Raw genomic sequence first — 11,278 nt, forward strand, 5'->3', positions numbered from 1 at the left:
CTGTCTGCCTGTTTTCCTTTGGGATTCCCCTTTTGCTCAGACTGCTTGACTGTCTTCTTGTTCTTTTCAGTCACTGCTTTTTCCTTTTATTTTTTCATGACTTTGCTTTCTCCTTTACTCTTTCTTAACCCCATGCTTTGACTTGCGTTTCTATTTGATACATAGAAAACACTGCTGTTATTAAATGTAAACACCCCGGTGCTTCCCCCACAGGTCCGCATTAGGAGCACAGCTTGGAGCTCCCACTAGCCTTGCCCTCCACCCATCACCAGCTAAACTATGCTTGAGCTTTCTGTTTACCATTCCCATTTCTTTCTAAGTATGTGTATCTCTTATTTCTGTTTTGTAAATCAATGTTCTTTTACTGTAAATCAATGTTTTAAAAGTTTATATAAAAGAATTTTACAGAACATAGTGTTCTGTGGATTACCTATATAGTTGAATATAAGCTGACCCACATTTCAGCCAAGGCACCTAATTTTACCACAAAAAAATGCATTAAAAATGTGCGGAATAACTCGGTTTATTCTTGAGTACATACGGTATTTTCCCCTCAATCCTATAACTCCAAGAGAGATTCATGTGGACTTTAGTTGTAGATCATTCATTTTTATTAATGTCAAATATAAGCCCCCCCACACCAAAATATATTTTTTTCAAAGCTATGTACTTAATTTTTTTAAAAAACAAAGCAACCTTATCACCTTCAAAGTACTCTCCATTATACTTAATACATTTGTCAAATCTGTGATTCCGTTCTTGGGAACATTTTTCACACTCATCTGTTTGGATGGGCGACAGCACTTCCCTAATTAAAAAAAAAATTTTTTTCAGCTCTTCTGTGTCATCAAATCACTCTTTTCATGTCTCTCTTCATTTGCAGAAACAAAAAGAAGTTGCAAGAAGCAAGGTCAGGTGAGTCAGGTGCATGGAGCAAGAGATGAATGCTGTTTTTTTGTAAAAACAAAAAACTGGCATGCTGAGATGGCTGCATGAGCAGGTGCATTGTTGTGGTGGTAAAACCAGTTGACCATCTGCCACAAATCAGTCCTCTTTTTGTCACACACGATTAAGCTAGCTTTTCAGAACCTCTAAACAGAAAACTTGATTAACAGTCTGACCTGGTGAAAAGAACTCCAAATGCACTATCTCCCTCACATTGTTTCTATTGGTTTAGTCTTGTAGTCACTAGTTCTTTGCTTTTACTAAAAGCTTGTGGATATTTTTCTACCTATAATTTGGTTTTCATGTTTGAGAATTTGTTTAAGGTACAAACCTAAGAATGGATTGTGGAGGAACTGGTTCTTATAATCTTATTAGTAATATTAATTTGCTTAACCAACACTCATTATGCTCTAAATACCAATGAACAGTATATAAAAAAAATTGTGGGGTTTTTTCCTGGAAAATTTTTAAAGAAAATATACTTGTAATTTAGGATATAAGGGTCTGTAATCTTTGATGACTTAAACACATAGACTATGTTATTATGATTTCTTATTGTTTTCATCTTTGAATGTTTCCATCTTTAGCATTGGTAGAGGAGAGCATTAGAAGTAATAGTTTGTAAGGATTGGATTCTTTTTGGTTACCTAATTGATCCTCCTAGAACCATACACAGAAAAGACAAAAATAAGTGGAAATAACACAGTGGGAGAGAGACTTAGAAACCTTGTTTTCGAATATATTACTCTCAGAAGATGTTGACAAGCTAGAGGTCATTTTCTACAGAAAAGTAGGGACTCAAAGATGCAGGGTCAGTTCCCTCACCTTGGTCTCTTGAGACTGGTAGTGAGCCCGGCTGGCGAAGCCAGGCATTGAGGCCACCTTGCCACAAACACGTTGCCTTCTCTAGCATTGTCAGTGCAGTAACAAAGGCTGAAAGGGAAGTCAGCTTAACTAATGTGCACTTCCTTCTAACACGTAAATGCATAAGGAATCGCAAATCAATTTCGGTACGTTTACTGACTCATTTGACCAAAGAGAAGATGTTCAATGTTAGAAATATAAAGTTTAATCCATTAAGCAAATTTTTGAGATAGACTCCTTTGGTCTTTAATAATTAAAATAGAAATGATTTCGATACAGAGAGTCTATTTGAAAAATAATAAAAAGGAAGAGTGGGGTAGGTGATGACTGCTTGGGAAGCAGGAGCCTTACAAAAATGATCAGGCCCACAAAAATTCCATTTAAGCTGCCAAATTTGCATTAGTCCCGCCCACAGTTTGAAATGTCACCCCACCCTCTCTTTGCCATCTGGACCACCACCTACTGATTCCTATGTCTCCAGTCTCAGAGAACAGAAGCATCTGCCTCTGACAGGCACATTCAGAATTGCCCCCCAAACACAGATTCAAAGGGAACTCGTGGAAAACATTAAGGAATCAAGGCATCTCATTCTTTTGGAGTCACAACCTAGGGTTTTCAGCTGGGTTCGTTCCCCTAATTTCTTCCATTTTATTACTGTTTAAGGAGCAGACATTTAGATGATTCATCGAAAGTCATTCAATGGCTTTGTAGCATACAACCAATGCAAAACTCTTTATTTATTGTTAATTAAATTATGCAGTGCTTTCCCCACTGGCTTCTTAATCACTTATTAATATGGTCATTCGATAATGAGTTTTTGGTCTAGACAGTGACATGCAAACAATAATAGGTCTCTTCTCACGCAGACTAGCACAGTGCTGTGTAAGAAAAACTCTAATATGTGCATAATTTACCTTTTCTAATATATTATAAAGAAAGCAAAATCAATGTTAATAATATACTTTGTGTTAATATATGCAAATATTACCATTTCAACGAAAAATATGTTTCAATATAAACACTTTGTGAAACACTTTATATTACCCATACTATAAGTGCTCAACACTCACAGGGATGCAAACTCATAGCCATCAAATGGATTCTGACTCATAGCGACCTTACAGAACAGAATAGAACAGCCGAGTGGCTTTCGGACACTGTACTTTTTACAGAGTAGAAACCTCATTTTTCTCTCTCAGAGCCATTCTTGGTTTTGAAAAGCCGACCTTGTTGTTAGCAGCCCAACTCAGAACTAGGTGAGGACTCCTAGTATAGAAAAGCCAAGAGAGCAAATAGAACAGTTCATTACCCTATCATGGACATATGTTGAAGCTGCATCCTTACTGCCAGCGAACCGATCCTGACTCGAGTAGAACTAGCCCTGTCCCTGAGGGTTTCCAAGACTGTAACTTTTCATAGGAGTAGAAAGTCTCATCTATCTCCCCCAGAGGAGTTGGTGGTTTCAAACTGCTGACCTTGTGGTTAGCAGCCCAATGTGTGACCCACGATGCCACCAGATGCCTTCGGACTATGAACATGGAACATCTCGAGGCAGGCCATGACAGAAGGTGAAGTTTTAGTGAGGACTGGAAGAACGCGTAGGTAGGATTTTGTGAAATGGATGAGGAAGGAGAGAATCTTTTCAAGCAGAGTGGATGTTTCAGTTGTGAAGTACCATTACGATGTGAAAATGTAAGCCTAGTGCAAAACTCTTCGGGTGGCTTGTGGGCTGCACATAACCTCAACGCCGGCAGTTTGAAAAACCCAACGACTCTGCAGAATACAGAGGAGGTTTTCTGCTCCTTTGAAGACTTACTCTCAGAAACCCACAGGGGCATTTCTCCGCTGTCCTATAGGACCACTCGGAGTCGTAATTGAATCCACAGCAGTGCGTTTGGAGGCTTTTCCGTTTGGGTTTTGGTAAAGATTAGGATGTTTGTGGGAGTGGCAGGAAATGAAGTAAGAGTTAGACACATGGGCGAGGCCGTAAAGGGTCTCATTTACTACAACAGTGTGTTTTCCTTGAAGAGCAAGGCAATGTCATGACCAGATTGTCCCGACAGTCACCCGTCTGCAGTGGAAGCAGAGCACAGGAAGACTTCGTGCAGAAACGCCATTTGGAACACTAACCGTCGTAGAGTTGATTTTGTGAGTTGTGTTGAAGCAATTCCAATGTATGATGACCACATGTGTTTAGATTAAAACTGGTTCTTTAGAGAAGTAAAACCAGAGATGCTTAAGCATGTGTGAGCCTGGATATAGAAAGAGATTTATATCAAGAAAGGGCGCACACAGTTGTAAAAGTGGGCAAGTCCAGCCCAGTTTCAGTCGATGGGTGAGAAGTAAGCTGGAGACTTCTCAAGACCTGTGCAGCTACAGTGGCTGATGAACTGGAAGCAGGAAGATGAAGAAGGAAGACAATAGGCTGGTGGCTGCAGAGATGAATGAATCCGAGGTTGGCAGCCTGTTGGTGGCTCCTGGGATCTACAGGCAATAGAACAGGATGTCTACAAAGGAGATGGAAGATCCAGATGCAGCGATAGAAATGAACTACCTTCCACACAATCTCAATCCATACCAACAGTTGGCCACACCCCATGGAAACCTCTGTCATTTGTCTAAGGGCTGTGACCAGACTATGGCCACATCACTCTATTCTTTCCACAATTGCTTGCCTACTTCACAGAAGATTCCATACTGGAGCTAACCACACCATGCTGTATCATACACTGGGAAAGTCTTGGCCAAAGGAAATTGACATAAACTCTAACTACCCCAGAGCCTGGTCACATGGTGGGTTACAAGTTTGGCTGCTAACAGTAAGGCCAGTCATTCCAGAAGCTGAGCTGCTGTGAGGGAGGGCAATGAGGCGATCTGAGGACCCAGCGGGGGAAGTTCCCCTCTGTCCCATAGATGATCTTTGGGTTGGGGTTGACCGTACGGCAGGGAGGTGGGTGCTGCTGTCCCATAGCAGATAACCAGGCCGTTCTCAAGGGGCCTCTGGTGGGTTTGAACCAACTTTGGTTAGCAGTCCAGCACTTGACAAATTTGTACCAATCAGGGGCTCCAAACAACCCCAATATTGAATGTTTTTGTTACTTCGGGAAATTTTTCCATGATAACAGAAGAATTCTAATTGGAATCTTGTCTGACTATCTTGGCATATGAATTACCATGAAATTGTACAGTTCTGCTTATTTCCCTGTGCTTGTACCCGCTTAGCTTTGGTTCCATTTCTAAGTCCAGATCACCTTCAACTCAAAACCGAACTATTGGCATAAAGTCAATTCTGACTCATCACGATCCTACAGGACAGAGTAAAACGACCTCTTTGGGTTTGGGAGGCTGCAAATCTTTGTAGAAATGGGAAGCCTCATCTTTCCCCACAAGAGTGACTGGTAAGTTCATGTTGCTGACCTGTGGTTAGTGGCCCAATGTGTCACCCACTGCACCACCAGGGCTCTTCCAGACCACTCACCCCCAGAGCAGGAATGTATTGGAAATGTTCAAAACCTAAGGATGCCAGCTTCAAATAAGCTTTGATGTTTTCCTACAGAAGTTCTGAGCTGAGTTCCTGCATTTTTATCATTTATCAAAGCACCAAAGTTTTATCATATCTTGCTTATAAATTTTCATATTTTAGCCTTGGTATCCTGGTGCATCTAGGACCGCCACCTTGTCTTTTCTCACCTTTCAGTTCCTATGGCAACCTGATTCCTGATAATAGAATCCAGTTCTCTGGAAGCCAAACATAAGTGATCCCTTCTCATCAAGTTTGCACCCCATTGCTTGGATATGATTTGCTTTCAGGGTCTAACTGGGTCCTGTTAAACTATATATATTCTTCAAGGTCTCAATTAAGTGCCACCTCTTTCATAAAGCTTTTACAGATTTCTTAGATTGGAAAGTATTTTCTTAATTGAATCTTTCTATTTCTATAACATTCCTAATTCCTCACATGATTTGGGGATTACGTACTGAGGTAGTTACATAATCTAGTGTCAATTTGAGGATTAAGAGTGTAGGAGTGGAGTCTAGGCTGTTAATCAGGATATGGCCAATGAGATTTCTGTGTGGGCATGGCCTTCCTCTAAGGATTCTGGGAATTGCTCAATTTCCCTCCTTCCAGGTGGGTCACTCTGCCCACACCCTGGGAGACAGAGCAGCTGACAAGACACATGGACCCACCCTGATGCAGAGACCCTTGCCAGTGCTGAGATGTTTCCAATGCCACTGATCCAAAGACTTTCTACCCACTGGCCTGTGATCTTCTACATTCAGCATGTATATGGGCTAATATCGGACTTATGAACTTGATCTGGACTGGGTTGGGATGTTTTCTCAATGTTCAATTGCTCTTGCATATAAATCTCTTTCTTATACACATGTGTGTCCATGGATTTGTTTCTCTAGTCTACCCCACTAACGCATGTACCATCAAAAGATGATTAACATATATCAAAGGATTATTATACTTATTATATGTTTGAAGGTGTGTGGATTTCAAATTTGTTTTACTTTAGGCACGTTGTCAGGAGACACAAGTCTATGGAGAAAGGCATCATGCTCGTAAAAGGGCAGAGCGGCCAAAAAGAGTAAGACTTTGACAAGATAGATTGACACAGTGGCTGCAACAAAGGGTTCCAGTGTAAGAACAATTGTGAGGATGGCAAAAGATTGGGGGTGTTTCATTCTCTTGTACATAGAGCCACTGTGAGTTACAACCCCAACCAACATATTGTACGCTCCTTAGATATAATTTTTGGTTTTACTCACTTTTCTTCCTATCTATTGATTGATTTTGAAAATATTTACTAGTACTTACCAGTACTTTACTGAGTACTATGACCAGACATCGTCCTGGGTCACACATACACACACATCATAATTATGAGAAAAATATTAGAAAGAAGATAACAAAAGAGAGAAATAGAATATGTAATATAATCGTGGGGATACTTTCTGTCTCAAATTGTAGAAAAACAAAACAAAAACATCTTTAGTCTATAGAGACACATATTTCATATGTATTAAAACAGGTTCTAGAAGAATTCTAGAATGATTAATTTAACAGCTCGTCATTTAGAGAAATTCTTTCTTCATTGTCATTTTCAATATGTTGGCCAGTCTTCTTAGACTGGAATGCCTCGTGAATCCCAAACACCTGAGCTTGTCTCAGTTGTCATTTTCAAACAACGAGGATACCCCGAGCATCTTTTGACGTGCATTATAGAAATGCAACACCCTGCCTTGCCCTCCAAAACTTCCCTTGAATTTGATGGCAAGCTTATACCTACAGCAATATATTTGCAGTGGTCTAAACAACCCTAGCTGCCTTCAGCTAGTCCTGCCTTGAAACGGAGGAGGCCCATCTCCCTGAGGACCCTGTTCTTTTAGAGCAGGAGCCGGTAAACTTTTGAGACAGAAGAGTCAGTCCTGTCCCTCGCAACAATTTAAAAATTATTTGAGAGCCATCAATATATGTTCATAAACAAATAAATCGCCATTAATTGAATAATACCCTTTAACACGTTTCAATTTTACTTCAGAGCCACATGTACACATGTGGCTCACAAGCTGCAGTTGGTCGAATCCCGTTCTAGGGGGTAGTGAGTAAAATTAAGGTAGTGGGACCACAGCACGGGAGAGAGCTGAGAAATAAGGATAAGCTAATTTCATACTCCATGGTAAGGAGTGCGATTTTATTCTGTAGGAAAGGAAGTCTCTGGATGACTTTTGATCATGGAGAGATTTAAAACTATTTAAAATGGTCACTGTGGCCATGTAGGAATGAACTACACGGAGGCAAGTGTGGAAGCTTTTAAGAAATTAATGTAGGAGAGTAGGTAGGAAATGATAATAGCGAGGGGCAAGGTGTATTAGAGTTGTGAGTCTGAATTAAGCGCCAGATTTATATTGTGGCAAAGCTGGTCACTCTTAAGAACCAAACTCACGGCCACCAAGTTGATGCCGGCTGCTAGTGGCCCCGCAGGACACAGTAGAACTGCCCTCTGTGAGTCCCAGGACTGTAAGTCTTTAGGGAGCAGAAAGCCCACTCTCTCTCCCAAAGAGCTGCTGGTGGTTTGGGACTGCTGACTTTTAAGATAGCAGCTCAACGTGTAAGCACTGTGCAACCAGGGTGAAGCTGGTAGAACCTACTAATTGATTAATTGTGACAGATATGGAAAAAGAATCCAAAAATGATATCTAATTTTAGTGCTTGACTGAATGAATGTTTGTGCTGCAGAGATAAGAAGTTCTAGAGGAGAAACTAGTCATGGAAGAATGGAGGAAAAGAAGATGTACCTTTGGGGCATGTGGAATTCACATGCTCATTCAACATCCCAGGAGCACAGCTCCTGCCACAGGTTAAATGATGGGCTGCCCATCCTAATAGAAGGATTCAAAAAGACTTAGGCATCTGAGCATCGAACTCTGGACAGGGTCCTCAGGTGAAATGTGTAACTTGGTTCATTGGAACACGAATCAGATTTTCATTTATAGGATTGGTTAAGATCAACCAGAAAATTACTAGGCAGAAAAGAACACTAAAATCTGTATCCTACGCATCAAAAATTAGAGTTTGGGCATATGAGTGAAGTTTAGCAAAGTGTTCTAGAACAGAGATATAAATGTTGTGTATAAACAAAGGTATTTCCTCTTTCTAGGACAAAGATAAGTCAGGCTAATTGCAGATGAGATAAGGGAGAAAAGCTGTGATGTTTTGGAAATCAGGATAAGGAGTGTTTCGGGATTGCAGGACAGTCAACTGTCAGATGCTCCTTAGAGATATATTCAGAGGTTAGCAAAGGACCGATCATGGGCTTTAAAATAAGGAAGACCGTCGTTGACTTTGGTAAGAGCCATGAACTCGGTCAGTACAATGTATATAACTATTGAATTAAAATATATTCATAATCTGTTGAATTTTCTATTTCATTGTTAGCCCAAACATGAATTATGAAAAAACGTACAATGACAACATGTTTTTAATATTCATACTTTTACTATTACAAGCTTATATGGTTGTTGTGAAATTCCACCAAGTGAGTTTCCACTCACAGCATCCCTGTGTAAAAATAAAATGCTGTTCATCCTGTAGCTGTGAATGACGTTACTTGAGTGATTAGAAAATGATGGGTAAATGATGGGTCATTTAAGAGTTCCTTTGAGTAGCCAGTCCCGTGGTGTAGTGGTTGTACACTGGACTGCTGACGGCAAGGTCAGCAGTTAAAACCCATCAGCTGTGGTGCCCAGCTATCAAAAGGTATAGCATCTGGGGTCTTGAAGGCTTGAAGGTAAACAAGCAGCCATCTAGCTCAAAAGCAATAAAGCCCACATGGATGAAGCACACCAGCCGGTGCAATCACGAGGTATCGAAGGGATCAGGTGTAAGGCATCATTAGAACAAAAAATCTTACCATAGTGAATGATGGGGGGAGTGCGGAGTGGAGATCCAAAGCCCATTAGTAGGCCACTGGAGATCCCTTTGCAGAGGGGTCTCAGGGAGGAGAAGAGCCAGTCAGGGTGCGATGTAACAATGATGAGAAATACAACTTTCCCCTAGTTCCTAAATGTTTCCTACCCGCTCCCACTATCATGACACGAATTCTACCTTGCAAGTCTGGCTAGACCAGAGGATGTACACTTGTACAGATAGTAACTGGAAACACAGGGAATCCAGGGCGGATGATCCCTTTAGGACCAGTGGTGTGAGTGGCAATATTGGGAGGGTAGAGGGAGATTGGGTTGGAAAGAAGGAACCGATGACAAGGATCTACATGTGACCTCCTCCCTGGGGAACAGACGAGAGAAGGGTGGGTGAAGGGAGACGTTGGACAGGGCAAGATATGACAAAATAATAATTTATAAATTATCAAGGGCTCATGAGGGAGAGGGGAGTGGGGAGGGAGGGGGAAAAATGAGGACCTGATGCCAGGGGCTTAAGTGGAGAGGAAATGTTTTGAGAATGATGAGGGCAATGAATGTACAAATGTGCTTTGCACAATTGATGTATGTATGGATTGTGATAAGAGTTGTATGAGGCCCTAATAAAACAATTAAAAAAACCATCAGCTGCTCCAAGGGAGAAAAATGAAGCTTCCTACTCCCTCAAAGAGCTGTAGTCTCCAAAATCCACAGGGTAGTTCTAGCCTGTTCCAAAGGGTTGCCAAGAATCGGGCTCTCTTCACGGTCGTGAGCAGTAAGTAGACGTACAATGAAAGTGTATGTTGGGCCCGTGATCTAAAGATTCTTGGAGAAACTTTGTGTCCTCTGGAAATCATGTAGCTGACAAACCTGGGATGAATGGATGCTCCTTCAAACCATTGTATTCCTCAGTGTGTCAGTCTGGGTAGACCATGGAAACAAATCCATAGACACTCATATGTGTATAAGAAAGAGGTTATATACAAGAACAATTGAACATTGAGAAAACATCCCAGCCAGTCCAGATCAAGTCCATAATTCTGATATTAGCCCATATGTCTGATACCAATCAATAAAGTCCTCTTCAGACTCACAAAACACATGCAATGATGCTGAATGCAGGAAGATCACAGGCCAGTGGGTGGGAAGTTTCTGGATCTAGTAGCATTGTAAGTATCTCAGCACTGGCAGGTCTTTCCATGTGGCTTTTCTGGCTCCAGAGGTCTGGCTCCATCAACGTTGCTCCATGTGTCTTCTCCACAGGGATGTCTCACAGGGAGCGAGCAGAGAGAGAGAAGTGTCTCCGGCCCCCAAGGAGGACATTCTGGACTTCCCAGAATTCCCAGGAAAAGGCCATGCCCACACAGAGGCCTTATTGGCAGACTAGATTCCACCCCTTCACTCATAATCTCTCAAATTGACAAGTGAATATATAACTACCACACTCAGTTTGAAAAGTCTATTCAAAATTTGTCTGCCACCCTGGCTCCAAGGCTGATGATAATGCAGATGGAAGATCACCATATAGAAATCTTCAGAATCTTGTGAAGGTTGTATTTGTTTTTTTTCTTGCCCCAAAAGGAGGAGTTTGCGTTATTGCCAATACTTCTTGCTGTGTTTGGTAAATAAAGGGAAAATGGGACAAGACATCAGAAAAGCTCACCCAGAAAGCTTTTTGGGTTGCATTCCGTAACTCCCTACGCCCGATTCTTCTTTTTTAGATACTTTTAGTCGGTTATCCAACAATACTGGTTCTTTGTTGTGCTCTATATTGCAGATTGGATCAATCACTTTTAGTATTATAAGCTGAATTAAATGCCTTATAAAATGTTTGTCTAAAGCTAATAACCAAAATAGAATCCCTCCTTCCTGTACAGAGAATTATGTATCTTAAAGAGATATATAATTTGTGGTCATCAGCTTAAGTGATTTCTTCTGCAAATTCAAGGGACGTTTCATTAAAAACCCTTTATTACTAAACCTATAAATATAGGCACATAGATCTGAAGGACATTGGGCCTCCACTCAAGTACTCCCTCAA

This window comes from Echinops telfairi, unplaced genomic scaffold (genome assembly GCF_000313985.2).
Source record: "Echinops telfairi isolate 266 unplaced genomic scaffold, ASM31398v2 ScPeMD7_23;HRSCAF=83, whole genome shotgun sequence".
Classification (NCBI taxonomy): domain Eukaryota; kingdom Metazoa; phylum Chordata; class Mammalia; order Afrosoricida; family Tenrecidae; genus Echinops; species Echinops telfairi.